Source organism: Serinus canaria, chromosome 1A (assembly GCF_022539315.1).
Source record: "Serinus canaria isolate serCan28SL12 chromosome 1A, serCan2020, whole genome shotgun sequence".
NCBI lineage: Eukaryota > Metazoa > Chordata > Aves > Passeriformes > Fringillidae > Serinus > Serinus canaria.
This window is the reverse complement of record NC_066314.1, coordinates 48,732,685-48,746,864: the sequence shown is the minus strand read 5'-3', so window position 1 is coordinate 48,746,864 and position 14,180 is coordinate 48,732,685. Positions and strand designations below refer to the sequence as shown.

The following is a 14,180-nucleotide window of genomic DNA, read 5'->3' as shown; positions in this document are numbered from 1 at the left end:
ATGGCCCTTTCACAGCTCACAGCTACCCAGCAGAATTTAGATGATGTTTTTAGGCTACGATTTTAAGAGGTCCTCGACTGGTGGCTGCAGGGGGAAATTTCACTTGATGTCAACTCCTTTTTGTTACCTCTGAAATGCCTCATGCTAACGACTGCAGACAGCACACCAGGCAGCCAGGGCAGGGGCTGGCGCTTCCAAAGGCGGATTCCTGCTCTCCAGTAGCAATCATTTTTCCAACCTCCAATGGTCCTTCTCCCTCTGGGGCCCCGCTGACCCCTGGCAGCCCTCAGGCTGCCTCCAGGAGTCAAGACTGGAGCCCAGAGAGCAGAGAAGAAAAGATGGGAGGGAAACTGCCATTCAGAGGCCACCCCAACACACTCTTGGTAGCAACCAAACTGATGCAACAACTAAATCAGCAAATGTGCCTCTTCTGTGTTCTTGTAAGAATCACATTTTTATAGCTCTTTTTCTCACAGCTTGAAGACAGCCCCCTGGTTCACACTTATTGCAGAATCCGGTGGCATCCTGGTTTCTCTCTCACATCTACTCCCTCTCGGGCTGTGCCTACACAGGCACAAGATGATCCTTGCCTTCGCCTGCGTTTGCTTACGGACTCCAAGCTCACAGGAGCACTGTGCACATGCACCCATGGACCCTGTCATGTCACAGGGGCGTGTGGCACCAGAGGTGCTCCACAAATTCACGTGCTGATGGCTCATGGCCACTGCTGTCCCCCCAAAGCAGAGAGAAGGGTCCATTTCCAGACACCTGTGATGGCTTGCTCTTGGGGATGGATCATTACTAGTATCTGAAGGGGCTAGTGCTTTCCAGACAGGTATATTAAATAACTGAACACTGAGCAAGTTGTGAGGTGCCCCAGCACAGCTGTAGCACTCAGAGGAACTGCTCTCATGCAGTTTCCCTCGCAGTAAGACAGTAAAACCACACTAAGCTGAGTCCCATACCCAGCTCAATAAGCTGCTGTGACTGCGAGTTCCTGTGTGGTTTGTGGTTTGCACTCCACCAGCTTGATTGGCTGCACTTCATGAGGGAGAGGCTGAGATGCTGGGCTGAAGATTTGTGTGTCCCGAATGGCTCCACACACTTTGGTCCTTGCTAAGCATTTGTGCTGAAGACAGGTTGTTATGAGACTCGTGCCATTCCCCCACTGTTTTTTCCCATCACAGATCCTGAAAGACAAGAGTATAACTACCTGCCACAAAGGTACAGATCTGCTTGGGGGCTGGCTTCTTTTGCTGCGAGGTTTTACAGGTAGATGCATTGGCTGAATTAGCATTGCATTTTCTACAGAGTTAAACAAGTAAGGGCTTATCTGCAAGACCTGAGATTCAGTGTGTTTCTTTCTCCACTGCAGGTGCATCAGGTTTTTCTCTTTGTCAGTGGGGGATCAGGACTGTGCTCAGGAGGAGTGTATTTATTGGAACAGAGCAAAGAAAATAATGAATAGGAATTTTTTTTTTTTTATTAGTCACAAGCACAAGGCAAAGAAATAATCAGTTTTCCCTGGCTGGGAAAAATTTAAGGTTGCTCTAGCAGAGATCAGGCTATTGTGTCTCTGAGACACCCATTGTGATCGTACTGAAAGGGGCAAGATGCCTAGAAAGAAAAATGCTTTAGGCACCTGGAGATTCGGCATTGTTGATAATCCTTTTGCTCAAAATCGGGGCTCTGCTGCTCAAGTAAGCTGTTTTTCCTGACCTCTTATGTCTTCTGTGAAATGTGGTGGTTTCTCAAGGAGTCAGACACAGGCGTAATTTTTCCTCAATTGTTTTTTAATGTTGTTGTAAAGCTTTTTGATGCATTGGAAGCATAACAGGCAATGTTGTTATGAGACACACCTTTAGACTGGAGTGCTATAGAGCTGTATGGCAAAGTCTTGCGTGTGTTTCATGTGTGTTTGTGTGCATAAAGCTCTTAATGCTTGTCTTGTAGGAGCAAAAGGCCATCGGTCTCCAAGACATGATTTATTAGCATCCTATCAGTACAATATTTTCTTGGAAAAAACGGTAATCTAAGCTCTCTTCAGCAGCAGCAGGAGAGCCTGTCACATTTATAATTGTCCAGTGAATAAAGGTTTAATGATAATTAAACCTACCCTTTTAGTAAATGGGCATGGCAGGAGGAACTGGGCTTTGGGATGAGAGTTACCTACAAGTTGTGTTTGGGCTTGGAAGACCACAGGTGATGAAACCAGCAGTGCCAGTCATCCACTTGAAAGTGGAAAACAGAGAAACTCATGCTTTAGCCGCTGCTCCCATATTTCTGAATAGGACAAAACCTCTGGCTATCATGTGATGGCAAAATGAGTTGTGGAACAGACAGGGAGGAAAACTGTTTTCTTTGCAGTGGCTCAGTGAACAAATGCATCGCTCTTGTAGTGAAGCAGTTCCCTTTGCTTTCCTATATAGTGACTTTTATTTCTTTTTCATTCTTGCATTTGAACTTGACAATCCCACAAAGAAGAGACTAGGCACAAACAATCACTGTCATTCCCTTTTTTATCAGGAAAGCAGAATAACCTGGAGATGGATGAATATGCACTGTGAAATGCACACAGCTAAATTTAGCTTAGTTTTGCTGTCTAGATTTTGGATTTACTTTCATCTCTACCACACCCTTCTGCACATATCTCCTAATATTGTTAAGACTGATGGATCGGCCTGGGCAAAACAGGCAACTTTCAGAAAAAGGGGGCTCTGCTGCTCAAGTAGACTATTTGTCCTGCTCTCCTACACCTTCTCACTTTAGTTTGCATGAGGTATAGTGGGCCTGCAGGCTTTTCTGGTTTCTGTAAGTTACAGCCATTACTCTAGCAAGAGACATAATTTTCCTCTTCAAACTTCATCTTCCTTTACCTGGTTGCATGGAATTTCTTTTTTTTTTTTTTTCCCCTGATGATTACACTGACTCTTGCAAGCATACAGCAATGCCCTCCACTTTTGCTGATTCAAGGGCCAGCAGTGCAGTTGTGATGTCCCTGCACGATGTTACACTTTGCCTTCCCAATCAACTTGCAGCTTGACAGCAGCTCTCCTTAGCCACAAGCAATATCTCAAAGTCTGGCACGCAAGAGGTTGCTATTAAGCCACAGTTCTGGAACTGCTGCTGCAGGCAGTCTCTTCTGGTTTATTTTTATTGTCTGATACAGTGAAAATAGTCTTCATTCTCTTCCCTGTGTTTCTTCCCTTAACATTGTTTTCACTTGAAATTCTCCTCTTAGTGGAGCTGTAATGTATATATGTATGTGTGTGTGTGTGTGTGTGTGTATTTAGGTAGATAAATACATATTTTTATATGTATATGTATATATATATATATGTGTGTGTGTGTGTGTACACACTGGCAAGTTCAGTCTCTGGTATCAGTTAGAAGAACCGACCCAGTGTGGCTGACAAAACACCACAGGTTTGACAAGTAAGGAAGAATTGCTACCAACAGTTGATACACCTGGGCTTTGGGGCTCATTTTAGTTTGCTTGGATTTTTATAAATCTAAATCAGGCCCTGATTTCTTCTACCTTTCTTGCTCATCTCCAGAGTCTGGTTTTTGTCTAAGAAGAATGTAGCAATTCTGTCTTTTATCAGTTCCTCAAATTGCTATATAGAATCATAGAATCATTAAGGTCGGAGAAGCCTCCTGAAATCGAGTCTGACTGTTCACCCAGCACTGCCGTGTTCCCTGCTAAGCCACATCCCACAGAGCCACATGTATGGTCAGCATAATGATGGCAACACACTTGATTTAAAGCTCAGGGTTGACTGCCAGCCATATCCCAGTCAGCACAAATGTTATGCATAAGTCCCTTGATATCTTTCAAAAATCTTTATTTTGTAGCTCCCTTGAAGGAGTCCTCAGCATCTTTTTAGCCACCATTCTTTGTATATTTGGCCATCAAGAAAGGAAGTCTATTACCATCAGTAACTTTGTCTTTCCTGCACAAGCCTTTCATCTTAATGTCTGCACACATTTTTGCCTATTAAAGGGTGTTTTGCCCAGCCATTAAGACAGGTGAGTGTGAATTCTTTCACTTTATAATCAGGCCCACGTACATGAGTGTGATGACATTGAGATGACAGAAGCACTAAAGCTGTACCAGCCTAACTTGACAATCTGCAAAGAAAACCTGCTGCCCTGAGAAGGCAGTATTATGGTGTTTGGCACCCCGTTCCATTGAAATATCTCTTTGTATGGCTGCACCGAACTTTTTTAATGTGTCCTACAGTTCAGAGAAGTGAAGTGACTTGCTCAGGAATGCACAGCAAATCTTTAACTGAGCTGGACTTGGAAAATTGATTCCTACTCTTCTCACCACTAAACAAGGCTGACTTGTTTCTGCATTTTATAGTGATAATTTGATTTTAAATATGATTTGAAATGACTGCTTTTTTAAAGGGGGGGGAGGGAAAGAGACTTGCACAAATGTGAATAGAATTGGTAGAGACATCAGCTCAGCTAACAAATGTGTGTAGTATAAATTTCATGGTTCAAGACACAAACTAATTCCCATGGTACAGCCCTGCTGGGGGGCTGATAATGTACTCAAATGCTTCTGATGCTTGATTGCTACTGTCCTAGAGATGTTGAACTTACCCCACTGGCTAATCTGGTGGAGGGGAAGAGTGTCTTACTTTTCTTTTGACTTTTGCCCAGAATGCTCTCTCTGAAGCATAGTTGCTGTCTATTATTTCTAGAAGGATTTCAGATAGATGAGAATTTTTTAAAAAAAATGTTTTGGAATGGTCTGAATTCTACCTGTAGCCTTTTATTTTTTAAAATGTTCTGCTAATTGGAGAACCATGCTAAAGTACCTTTTAAATAATATCTAAGCAGGAGGGACTAATCTTTGAGGAATGAGCTCGCTATGAATGGACACATTATGCTGGCACTAAAATCAGAGGTCAGTACTGCAAAATATTATGAGGTAAAAGAAAATTAGTTGAACACATAAATGAACATCATGTGCTAACATGTGATGAAATTCTTTTTTACCTCTCTTGGAATTCTAAGAAGGAATTCTAAGGAAGGATGGATCCTTCCTCTCTCTGCCCAACTCAGTCTTTTTTAATAAATGGCTTTATCTTTTCAGAGCAATGTACAGTACTAATAACATGCCACTTTTCCCCCTCGAGGCACTGTATACCTTACATTCTCTAGCTTTCCTTTCCAGTTCCCCAGTTGTTTTATTTTATTATCTCATCATGAAAAATCCACCAGTAACTCGTAGAGTACAAATTTAAACCCTCGGAACTCTGACATTCCTTTTTTTATTTTTAAAATCTAGTTACATAAATAACATCATGTTTCTAGGTCAGAAGCACTTGCAATCCAAACAGGGATTATCTTAGGATATGGACCAAGTTCTGAAATTGTCTCTGTGCATAATCAGGCTCCGATAATTGTTTTTCATGCTTAGAGTAGAGTGTCTAAAGCCAGGACACTGGAGGCTTCTCCCTCGCTGTTTGTACATGGCACTTGCTGTGCACATCAGACTGTCTGTCTGTCACATCCACTACACTTCTCTAGTAGTGGTCAAAAATATTGATGCTGAGAAAGGTGACCAAAGCCTCTATAAGCACACACAGCTCCACTCAGGGATGGAAGAAATGCTTTCTAATTCTGTCAGGGAGATTAGTTTACAGTTTCAAGTGGTATTATCAAGTTTCAAGCTGTATTGTCATTACACTGCGTGGACTGCACTTTCTTGATAATTCTAAGAGTGTATCAGATCTCTGAGATTAAATCTATCAAAACAAAAAAAACCCTTCCCATTTCCTCAACTCTCAAAGATAACTGAGTCTCGTCTGTAAATACTTTCCCATCTTAGACAGAAGACGAGTCCTAATTCATTGAAGCCATCAAGTGCTGCTACATTCTCAGTAGAAGGGAATGAATGACAGGCAATATTACATTGCAAAAAATTACATCAGTGGTGTCACAATCATGTTATGACCTTCAGCAGAGGCCATGTGCAGCACTTGCATCTTTTGCCTACTGGTTTGACGGAGCATATACTGCTGTGTCCTGTACGCCAAGTGATGACACCTGTACCATGTGCCTAAAGGGTTTAATGCTCTCTTCTCCATTTGCTGTGACAAGCCCATTCAGTAATGAAAACCTCTGAGTGTTTGTGTTGTCAGATTAGCTTTAAATGATCTTGGGGAAAATATTTTTCCCTTCCCACGACATCACAGCAAGGCAGCTCTCAGTGGGGCTGGCGCTGCTGCTCACGGGGTCTCCTCATCACGAGCAGCAGCTGCTTCACTCTGTTTCCAGCAGAAGTGAAGCCAGCTGCTCCTGCTGAAAGCTGGTGCAGGTCCTACTGTCTACTGAGAAGCCTGGTGTGGAGTGATGAACATTTTGAAAGGACCATTGTAACTGTGGGCAGTTCAGGTGTCTCGAAAGCTCTATTTGTAGCATCATCAGAAGGATGATGCTACAAAAAAAAAAAAATCAAACTCCAGGTGTTTTAGGAAGGGAAACTTTTTAATTAAAAGTATTGTAAAGGTAAAAAAGCCTTGGAAAAAATCTTCAGGTATTGTCTATGCAAGATTTTTGTGATCTTTAAGCAGAATAAAAATTTGGATTAATTATTCCGTTATTGTGGCCATAAAAACAAATTAAAGAACAAACCCAGAGTGTCAAGTTTCTTAATGAACCCATATTTAAGAATAATTTTACTTAGTAAATTAATTCACAGATTTATGTGTAGCATCTCAGGAAATTCATTATGTGCCCATACAGTTAATGCTGTAATACTTAATGTATGCTGTGCTTCTCATACATAGCAAACCCACTGAATCTGTATTTTAAGTTCAAACTCAGGTCAGCTGAAGGTACACAGACACGATTAGTACCTCCATAGTACATACTAATTAATTTAATTTTATTTTCTAACTGGTTTTCAACATTGTTCTGACTGTTTCCCTCAACTGTTGAAGTCACTGGAGCAAACAAGGTTGAAGCAAGCACAAGATGATGTCTGTAGAAATTAATCATTCACTAATAACTGGAACTGTGAAATGGGTTTTAAAATACTTTCTTAAATCTCCAGGGCTTTTGAGGGTCAGTTGTTCAAGCATCCTGAGCTTTATTATTAATTAGTTCTTTTACAGAAACGCTTCAACTGACTTTCAGACACTGTTGACATTGGGGGCTCTTTATTCCTAGAAATTACATCTTCCTTGCCAAAACCAAGCAGTGTTTAATAGTCAAGTGGTTTACTCCAGGTGTACTGCTCCATATGGAATCTCAGGGAAGGAAAGGCACAGGTGATTTCATGGCACTGCAGCTAGCTGTGGCCAGTGCAAAATGCCTCCTTGGAGGTGTACCTCTAACAGCTCAGTAATAATTTCATTGGCAATTTAATAAGCAGTGGTTGTCTTGATGTAAAAAAAGAAAACAGAAAACCAAATAAACACATCAGTTCTTGAGATGCAGGTCAAGTCATGGCAGAAGAAAACCCAGGCCTCAGCAAGCCCTTTCTAAAGAGAGGGGTAAAGGAAGAGTGGGAAGTAGAAGGGAGGAAAGATGAAGGGCTTGTTTGGATGAGGAGCTCTCCCGGTGTTACTCCCAGAGCAGTGGTTTCAGTAATCCAGAAAAAAAAAATTCCTTTCTCTGGCTTGATTTCTTTTTCTTTGGTAGTGCCTTAAAGCTCCCCACATCTGCTTTTATTTTGTCTCACTTTAATAAGTCATCAGGGCACCACCCTCAACTGCAGGATCCTTTCACCTCCACCACCAGCTAACAGATTTACCATTCCTGGCACACCATACACAGACACTGGGAATGGCAGCACACTTGTAGCCACTGCTTTGTGATTTCAGCTGGTAATTTTGGGGAGATTTCTAAGGAAACCCTCAGTGCTTTAGGAGGTACTTGACTCAAACAGAGTCAAGCTCTTTTCTCTGAGTCAATAATGAATGAAATGCCCGAGCACACTTCTTGCACACGAGATCCACATCTGTAGGTTGATTGCCTGTGGTCATCAATTATCCTCCAGTTAATTGCCTAAGCCTAAAGGCATCTTGCCCTGATAATCCAGGCAGGTCAATATGATTACAGTTTGCCTTCTGCATATTTGACATTTCAATTTTAATTGGGCAGTTGTTGCTTCTACTCCTAACCTGCTGTGCTCTGCTGAAAATCACTGGAGGATGGATTTCATTGTTAGATGAAGGGATAAATAGAGTCAGGGAAAGCAGACACCAAACTAGAGGTGTCCTCCAGGGTAAAGCTGGGGTCAAAGGACACAGTCATCATATTTTAACATTCAGGCTTACCAGTTCAGCTAACCCATACCAGGCATGCCCAGAGAAGTGTTCTTTTCAGTGAGGCTGCAGGAAAAAACACCAAAGCTCATAACAGGGCTTCTTCATTAAAGTGTGGGTAGTTTTAGCAAGCAAAGGCAAAGGAACAGCTGTAATTCTTTAAAACACACCAGGGAGAAGCTACACAGCAATGTGGTCTGTGTCTAGTACTGCTGCATGCCCACCCCTGATGGAGTCTATCAGGATACCAGATACACAAAGTGAGTCTGAATATAATTCATGATTTTGAAATGCATTGGGAATCTCTTGGAATGAGCAGTGGTTATTTTCCTAATGAATTACTGCTGTTTTGAACAGTTTTGTTTGTATGTTGAACTTTTTGCTTGAAATAGTTTTTAGCTTTTGAGCAGAATGTTCTTTTGAAATGTTATTCTCCTTTTCAATGTAAATACTGGCATGATATTTTTAGGAAGTGGTTTTGAATGCATCATCTTCTGCTCTGCAATCTTGGATGCTTCACTGACTCAAGTTTCGGAAGGGCTGAGCATCCACCGCTCTCCTTTCTAAGCTGTAGAGATGAGCAAAGTCCAACCACCATCAGACAGAGCAAACAAGCAAACAGTATTCCAAAATTCCGTAAATGCTTTGTGGATAGTAGAGGATTAGCTTCTTTTACAAAGATGATCACTATATTAAGAATAATCATTTTTGTAAAGCTAAACAAAAAGACAAGGCTTATCTGTCAAGGCAAAAGAGACAGCCTACCATGATCAAATATAGCAAGATATGCAGTAGTAATGAATCGGAACACTGTAGTCCTTAAATCTGAATGCAAATAAAGTAGATACAAGCAAGTGATAGAAAGCAGACCAGAAAATGGGAGTGCCATGAGCATAACAGGGTTTTTGATTTTTTTTTCATATGGAAGCAGAATTGCAGTGTTGATAGAGTTTTTAGGTGTATTCAATTTGAAAAAAATTCATCTCATTCATCATGGAAGTAATCACATTAAACCCTGTTTTGCTTGGTTAAATCTCCATGTAGCAGTGCACGGGCCTTGTTTAAGTCTCGTGACGAGTAATTCCTGCCACTGGCAGATTTCTCACTGCACAGCCTGAGAGAAAAGTCTTGCCATGATCAAAATGCATCTTGGAGGACAAGAGCTGCACAGTTCCTACAACTTCTGGCTCTCAAAACCTTCCTCTGCAGGCTTTCTAAGTATTTAGAAGAGGAACGCCTTCTTGAAGGCTGAATGAGGTACATGGCTGATGTAGTGTTTTCCACTGTGCCGAGTAAGGTAACTGTTTGTTCCAGTTTGGAATTTTCCCCTTCTTTCCTCTTCTGTGTTACTTCCTGAGTTCCATCTACAAATAATCAGATTTTTTAAAACTATGTAACGAGGGTCTTCAGCACTCAGAAATCAGGAAATAGCGATTGTAATGACAGCCTCATTTTAGTGTGTGTTTAGATAATACGTGCTTTATAATTGGAGTCTAACACTGCAGTCAGTACCATCTTATAAATGCATATTGAAAGGAAATCTCAAATAATTTAATGCAGGTCTTCTACCTAAATGATTTCCATATGTCTTTAATCTAGGCATGTGTATGATTTATATAATTGCCTGAATGAGACTTGTCTTTCATTAGAGTAGTCACTGTAGAAAGATGAGGTTGCATTCTCATTTTGTGTGACTTCAAAATTAACCCTGCTGTGGGCAGGGGCTCGAACTGTGTGAGAGCCACAAATCCCTTTTAATCTACTTATTGTAGGATTCTACAGACAGCTCTGACCCACTGTTTTTTGTTAGGGAGCACCAAATGGAAAAATGCCGTTTGCTTCAAGTGATTTGCCATATAGGTAGGAAAGACAGTGAAAGGCTAAGAAGAAAAGATATAATACAATAAGTAGTCCAACAGATTATATAAGAGAGCTCAACAAATAAGATATCAATTCCCTGATATTTTTTAATTTTTTTTTTCCAACTCTTCCTCATGACAAGATCCTTAGATGACAGCACTGATATCAGCAGAGTGTGTTCTGGAGCATATTTTGTAGGAACAACTGTGCACGATGTTTTATTGTGTTGTGGAAGAAATAACTTATTTTCCTCCCCTCATAGACCATAATGTGATGTTGTATGTAACACCTGGCTTCTTTAAATATGTACACATTCATTTCTCAGTCTTAGAAAAAATCAAGGTAAAACAATCATACTCTTATGCTTAAGTGAGCTGGTAGGACCAAAGCTAGTTCTCAGGGGATCTGTGAGCTGCCTTGTAGCTGTTGTAGATGGTGTTGTGCCTCTGCCCAGATTACCTAAGCTATGATATCCTCAGCACATCTGGAGTTCCCACTGCTGCTCAAGACCCTCCTGGGTTTTACAAAGGCCTTCGGCGTGGAGTCTCCCCTAATAGCATCACAAGTTCCAGGAGTTGCTAGACATTTTCCTCAAGAAGTGTGCCTTGAAGTGGACTTACTAATAAGAATTGGATTTTCACCTCATTCCATTTTATCTTCTGTACAAAGCCAATACAAGCACAGTGGGTAAATTGGAATTGCAATAATATGCCTGCCATTGCCAGCCAAACAAATCTAAGAGTACATTTTCTCTAAACTTTCTGAACTAGAATTGTACTTGCTACTTAATGGGACATAATCTGCAATGACTTGGCCCAGCGTTTAGGCTTTCAGATAATGAAGCTTACAAGGCTTAATATGAACCCAAATGTCAGGAATGTGCACTTTTGTTTTCATTACAGCACTTTTCCTTGGAGATTTAACTCCCGCTCCTCAGCGGTTTGTATGCAAACTGTGTCACTGAGCAAAAATGACTGAAACTGAGAGAGACAATGTCCATTCTGTATTCTGTTCCCAAGGTTAATTGAGTGTGCTATCAATAATTTGCAGAAAAGGGGGGAGGCAGCTACGGTGGAATACTTTGAGAGGCTGCCACGTATTCCTTCCATGGAAATCTTTAAGTAGGTGGCTCACTGCTAATGATGCTTGACAAATGTATAAATTCCAGCTTCAGCTGACACCTGCTCATGATCTTGGGTGCTCCTTGTCACCCACATGCACACAGCACACACACCTACCCTTTTAAGTGTACGCAGACCAGCTCGTTCAGATTTGTATTTGCCCAAGAAAACAAAACACATCACCTGAAGTAAGCTCATGGGACCTCCCTCCCTCTCTTCAGGCATACTGCCAATGAACATCTTTCCTTTATATTCAGCTCCCTAGAGATGACACAGGCTCAGACATAACATTTGCTGAGATGTGTTCAGGCTTGCAAGTAGAATGCCTGCTCCTGTATGAAGGTAGAAGAGGCACTTCACATGATGCTGTGTCCACCCAAGCATGTGATCTCTCATTCTCACACACGTGCACTCTGCTGTGTTCCATGCATGTGTCGTAGCAAAAAATCTAAATCTTTCTTCCCATCCTGCTTAATATGCAAAAGTGGATAGCACATCAAGATTGGAAATAAATGTAGCAGAATGACTTCAGTCAACCTGAAATGTCGAATGACTCATTCACACCCTTTGCACAGTGTTCCCTCTGTGCCACATGCAGTCTATTGAGCAGTCTGAAGGCTGGGTGGCTCCCTGCTGCAGAGCAGCAATTGATTACTTGCTCGCTGAAGGACTGGGACCACGATTATTTTTGCAGCATGTACAAAGGTTATGCAGAGAGGCTCCAATGAACCTCCTTGCCATGACAGTGCCCATGCTGTGGGAAGGGGAAACGTAGGATGTCAGACTTGATCTGCCTCTGAGGAACTTTTTGTGCTTAATTAGGTTTCAGTCTAAATGTTAGTTCAGTAACCAATATTCTTACACTATGGTATGACCCATTTTTATTCCAGATAATAAGAACCCATTCCAATCTGATATCATTTAGGTTTGGATCAAGATAAACAAGAATTAGTTGTACCTATTCAGAGTAAAAATGTCTACATGTTAAATCATTCAGGAACTGCTGCTGAACTTTAATTTCAAAGGTAAAATAATCCAAGTGAACTAAAAAATGCATTGACAAACATGAAATATGTTCCACACTTCTACTTAAAATGGTACAATCACTGTGCAGAGAAAACCCCAGGAATAGTAACAAGCTGGCATTCACACATCTTATAATGAGAAGAAAAGTTGGATTGACTGTTGCAGTTGCATCTTTATATGTATGAATTATTGTAATTGATTTCTTTTAAAACCCTTTCAGAATCATTCCCAAATGCAAATGCAAATGGCCTGACTTTAATTTATAGAAAGGTTTGGTAGCACTTACACCTTGTAAAAGAGGTTCTGTGTTTAAATGGAAGTTGAGCTGTGAAGACCCATTAAGGAGAAAAAATATAGCTAACACAACAAAGAGGCTCCAAAGGTAAATTTGCAAGTGGGGCCATTATGCAGTGAAGATACCACAACTGTGGTCATTATACCACAACAGAGATTCCACTAGCAGCATTGCAGTTTCTCTGTCCTTACCTAAATGTAAGACATAGAATATGTCTATCAGTTTGTCAGTTCTTCTCCGAACAAAGGTGGCTGAGCTGCAATTATGTGTAACATGTCCAGGACAAGAGGACCCTGAAAACCAAGTAATTCATTTCCCCATGTTTGTGTTTACAATATCATAGCTAAACGTATGTTGAACTAAATTTTTGTGTTTCATTCTTTCATAAAAGCACAAGAGGAGAGGAAAAATTATACAAAGGAAAAGAGGCAAAGCAAACTTCACCCCACAAATTCTGCAGTCAGACAAAATTTTATACAAAAATTGGTTTATGTTTAAAAGGACAAAGAAACTTTACTTTTTCTTACTGACCTAACTGTAGTTTTACCTTTGTGCAAATCATATCTGTTGTAACACAATCACACAATTTAATTTTAGTACAAGAGTTCCAGATTTTGCACAGTTATCTGTGATGGCAGGACTAATCTTAAATGCAAACATGAGGGGAAAAAAAAAAAAAAAAACAAACAACCATGCAATTTAATCATTGATGTTACTCTTCCCATTTTACACAAATTTTATCAGCTGGTCTTATCAAAGAAATATGCAATAGGTGATTGGAAACGCAGTATTTTGTACCCAGCTGTATGTACTAGCAGATTTTCATAGCATTTTGTTCCCATATCCCACTCAAATGTATTGCTCCAATACAGTGTCCAATATAAGATTTAAAACTATTTTTACTAGATTGGATTAATGCCTTAATGTAATGAGTTCTCCAGGCTGTGCTATGCCCAGAAATAAAGACATTATATCTTTTGCATCTTCCATCTTTCACACAGAAAAAAGGAGTTTCATAAATGCTGTGGAAATGAGCTGATGACATAAGGTGAACTTGCTCCTATTTTAGCACAAATATTTTCAGGTTTTTCCCTACATTTCCATTTCACATTGCAAAGTGCTTGATTGCTCCCAGACAAAGGGAATTCCACAGTCACATGCACATCCAGGATGCAGACCTGCACGAACACCAGAATTCCTCAGCTCTTAGTTACAGGGCCAGAGCTCAGATTTACAGATCAGCATGCTCGAAACAATGTTTTCTGGAATCCTCCCTCTGACAGTCACAGTTGAAATAATTAAATCTTGAGTATTCTTTCCCATATTTCAAAACCCAAATACAAGGCAAGCACCTTGGAATATCTGTATCTAATTGTAGGTGGGTTTTATTGCCTGTGGTTGGTTGTTTTTAATCAGATCTTATAGTGTCAGATTCTTGTTTCTGTTTTTACTCTTTTGCTTTGGAAGTGACTTTTGAAAAGTCCTCCCTAATAGCATAAATGTGTGAAATACATCATCACTCTTCATCCCAGTCTCTTCTGTGATCGATTTGAGAAATATAATTCTCCGTCTGACTTGCAGCTAGCAGAA

At 40.6% G+C, this 14,180-nt stretch overlaps 1 protein-coding gene across 1 annotated transcript in view; it reads left to right on the top strand.

Moving 5' to 3' along the window:
• The first annotated feature begins 1,066 nt into the window (after positions 1-1,066).
• GRAP2 (GRB2 related adaptor protein 2) overlaps positions 1,067-14,180 on the top strand; it is a 41,873-nt gene continuing 28,759 nt past the window's right edge. The window contains exon 1 of the mRNA XM_009086521.4: positions 1,067-1,224. The gene's annotated coding sequence lies outside the window, so the exon portion shown is untranslated. The remainder of the gene's footprint in view (positions 1,225-14,180) is intronic.